This window comes from Chinchilla lanigera, unplaced genomic scaffold (assembly GCF_000276665.1).
Source record: "Chinchilla lanigera isolate Chin_1 unplaced genomic scaffold, ChiLan1.0 scaffold00025, whole genome shotgun sequence".
NCBI classification, from domain to species: domain Eukaryota; kingdom Metazoa; phylum Chordata; class Mammalia; order Rodentia; family Chinchillidae; genus Chinchilla; species Chinchilla lanigera.
The window spans coordinates 5,298,439-5,301,937 of NW_004955426.1; the positions used below are offsets into that span (position 1 = coordinate 5,298,439).

Consider the following 3,499-nt stretch of genomic DNA (forward strand, 5'->3'; position numbering starts at 1 on the left):
GCCCCCAAAATCTGGTGCTACAGAAATGGTTGTGTGTGGGTTGGTGTCTAGAGGTAGTCTGCACTGAGAGTATAAGGAAAAATACTATGATATTTCCTTATATCTCACACTACTTTTTTGCTAAGTAGACAAGAGCTTTAGTTTTGATTACATCATGTCTAAAGGATCTTGATTAAATGTTGACCAAAGAATCATTAAAAAGTACGTTAAGTTTATTGTTTCTTTATTGCTATGTAGCAAGTTCTCTAAAACTTAGTGGATTGGAGGGGTGTTGGGATTGAACCTAGGGATCTTTGAGCTAGATCCCCAGCTCCCCACACCTTCTGTGATAGGGTCTTGCTAGTTGCTCAGGTTGGCCCCAAACTTGTGATCTTCCTGCCTCAGTCTCTTGAGCAGCTGGGATTACAGGCATATGTCACCACCAGACTAAGCTAATTCAACTATATGTATGGTTTAACCTGTTCTCTGAGGCAGGAATTGTCTGGATGAGATGCGGCTCAGCCAGACACCACTAGCTCAGGGTGTTTTCCAGACCACAGTGAGGTGTCAGCCAGAGCTACACTCATCTGAAAGCTCAACTGAGAAAGACTCTGCTTTCTAGCTCACTCATGGGGTTATTGGCAGGACCCAGCTTCCCTCACGGTGTTGACTCGAGGGACTCAAATCTTCTGAGCTTTGGTCTGGAGGCTGCCTTTAGTGTCTTGCCCCCTGGGCAGCTCAGCTTACAAGCTTGATCCATAAAAGAGCAAATGAGTAGAACCAAAGAGGGAGACTCCAGCAAGAAGGAATTCAGTCTTTCCTAAACCTCCCTAGGAAGTAGCATGCTGTCGCTTTTACCGCATTGGGTTTCTTCCAAGTGATTTCCTGGGGTCTTTTTATATGTGAGGCATCTCTCTTTCAATATGGAAAAACCTGTGTCCCTCTAGACAGTGGAAGGGCAGTGAATGTCACCCTTTCCCTGCTCCTTTGCAGCCAGGATGCAGGTACCTGCTCTACATGTGGTGCCTGCGACGCACCACTATAGGCTTTAGGGCAAAAGCCGCTTCTGGGGAGGAGCTTGGTGGCAATGACAGGGGCAGCCTCACTGAGCACCCACTGCAGCCTCGCAGGGAGAGCATCAGCTGCAGTGCCCAGTGTTTCTGTGCTCCAAACTGGTGACCTGCATGTCCCTGGTGCCCTTTGGAGATGAGCGAATTCTTTTTCTTACCAAGTTAACCAATGCTGTTTTCTATAGCTTGCAGCTAAGAAATTTGAATGTGACAATACTCTTACTGTCACACGATAATTCCACCACCCCCTTCTTCAAAATCAGTGCTCTCCCTCCCTGTTTTCCATCCTAATTTATTTTTCCTCAACCTCATAACATTTTTGTCCTTTCTTTGTACATTCTGAGATATTTGTGATAGTTCTCTGCCTAATGATGACTTGTTTTATAAATTGGTCTTTTAGTGGCAATTTGAATTCTGTAATTCAATCTTTGTATTGTTTCCAATCTAGCTTATCTCATCCAGTGATCTGTTTATTTCTTACCTATCTCCCTGATATATCCTTATTCCTGCAATACTAGAACTTTAATTTCATCGGTGATCTCTTAATCTACAAATTCTTAAACTTTACTGAGCATAAAAGCAAAAACATCCCCAAATTTACCTGTTTTCTATATTGAATGTTTTAAATGTAGACTCACTCTATCTAAAGTACTATGATCTTTCTTGTCTAAGGTTCAAAATCACTTCCAAGATACATTGTTTTGAGGATAAATTCTATTTGGGTATACTCATGGTCCACCAGGTCCCCACTACAGTCTTTCCACATTTAACCTTTTAAAAAAGTTGCTATGCACAATCCCTAGCAAACATTTCTTAAATAAGCATAAAAGATAAATTCTCAGGACAACTACAATACACCCTTAGGGTTGATTCCTGGACAGAAAGCATCAAAGGTAGAATAAATTGCTTATGAAAGAGATAAACCATCCTTAAATTTCCACAGTGACTGAAAAAAAGGCAATATTGATGTAAAAGTTAATGCTCTCAATTACATAAATATATAATGCTTATGATGGGATTCAGAATCTGCTATTCTAAAATATAGCACATTGGCATATTGAATATTTTGAAATGAAGGAATATGAGAGCTAGAAAGCCCAGAAGGGACTCTCTGAGCTTGCCTTTGGGCAGGTCATTGGACTGTCACACGAGAAACAGCTTCCCTGTACCCTAAGAAAGACACCTTCGGGGCTGGGGATTTAGCTCAGCGGCACAGCTCCTGCCTGGCAAGGGGGAGGTCGTGAGTTCGATTCCTGATACTGGAAAAAAAAAAAAAAAAGACACCTTCCTCCACAGACACAGCGGAACACCTAGAGGCATCTGAATGAGCAGAACTTCAGTTCATAGCCTTTTGTCCAATCATATTTTTTTGACTTTTCACTCTTCATCGAATCTAGTATAAAAACTCTTGCCTTTAACGATTCCGTCAATATCTTCATTTTCCGAGGCCCTCTTTTCTACCAGTCTTGGCAGGGAAGAGGAGGCTGCGGTGGTGATGAGGCAGAAGCACTGCCTCAAGGCTGCGGCGCGAAGCTCCCAGGCTAGCTACCTGGGCAAAGTCCGCCCTCTCCTCTGACAAGAGCGCTTTTGAAGAAACACGTCCATGCTGTTTCCAGTTGTTGATTCTGGATAACTCTCAGGTGCGCCTCAAATCCAAGGCCAAATTGACACTCAGAATACAGAAACTTCTTACTGAAGAAGCTAAAAATCATATACTCAGTTTTAAAAAATCAAGAATTGTGAAAAAGTACAGAGACTCCAAAAGTGTATTGTTGATTACTCGTAAAACTTGCAACAGAACAGGTAAACATCATGGGAAAATAGATGCTTTCTCTCAGCACTGAAGAATGTTCCTGCCACTCCTACAAGTAAACTCAGCCTGAAGGTAGCAGAAGAAAAGACTTCAAGTTCCGCAAACGTAAATCATGATATATTTGGTTCCAAAGGTAAGAGCCCAGCATTCACTTTTCAGAACATCTACATCTGGCCAGTCAACAGGCATTTGCTCTTCCAAGAGTGAGAACAAAAGAAACACTTCTCTCAACTGAAATTGTTACTTAGTCAGAGTGAATCCCAAAATAATCCAAAGGTGCACTGAGAAACTTCTTACCTTCATGGTGAAGGTTGGCCTTTGAAAATAAGAAATGTCTACTATAATTTCTGAGACTACAATCAGTAAAGCAATTTTTAAACTTTTATTTATTCTTTGAATAAGTGAAAACTAGGTTCAAGAAAAAAAATCTTTGTTTACTTATGAAGGCTCTGCATCATATAAAACTTTTACTAAGTAAATTGGTTTTTTTCTCACTAGTCTGTCTTCTACCAGCCTAATTTACAGGGTTCCAGACAAAGAATCTAAGATGAGTTGAAAGGGAAGGTGTTTTTCTTCTCTTATACTTATGATGAACATTATTGATTTATTATAAATTGTCAATAGTGAAGAAATCAAT

The 3,499-nt window shown here is 40.8% G+C and overlaps 1 pseudogene; it reads left to right on the plus strand.

Moving 5' to 3' along the window:
• The first annotated feature begins 2,544 nt into the window (after window positions 1-2,544).
• On the plus strand, window positions 2,545-3,147 carry LOC102005731 (annotated as a pseudogene).
• The last annotated feature ends 352 nt before the right edge of the window (window positions 3,148-3,499 follow it).